Below are 550 nucleotides of genomic sequence, written 5' to 3'. Positions count from 1 at the left end.
CCCCTTCCCTGTAAAGACAAAGTGAATTGCCACCTTTCTGTGATCAAGAAAAAAAAATATGTATGGCTGTTAACTATGTAGCAACATAGAGACTGGAAAAGAATTTTTTTTTGGGTCATTTCTGAAAAGATCATTAAATTTTAAAACCCCAAACCCCAAAAAAAAAAAAAGTGCATAGCTTTTAAAAATGCAGTGTAAGGGAAAAGTTATGATCTCTTTTGCTTTTGGGTTTTAAGCTGCCCTACAATAAAGTGGAATGATAAAACCTTTAAGGAGAATTTCATTTAAAATTTTTTTCAACATATAATTTGGCTGTATATATGGTACTATGACTAATAAATTGATTAATCTTAGTATACAAATTTGCCTTGCAGGTTATTTGTTTGTGATTTGTATCTTGTTAAAAGCTATACTCTTCCTTCACATTTTCTACAACAAAATATTTAACCCGATGCTTAATGATATCCCCTTGTAATATTTAAAAATTTTAATAAGCTTGCATAAAACTGATTCCTTTTTTTCTGTTATTGTAATTTTTAGGGCAAAAGTG

This window comes from Penaeus monodon, chromosome 15, assembly GCF_015228065.2.
Source record: "Penaeus monodon isolate SGIC_2016 chromosome 15, NSTDA_Pmon_1, whole genome shotgun sequence".
NCBI lineage: Eukaryota > Metazoa > Arthropoda > Malacostraca > Decapoda > Penaeidae > Penaeus > Penaeus monodon.
This window is presented reverse-complemented; position numbering follows the sequence as displayed.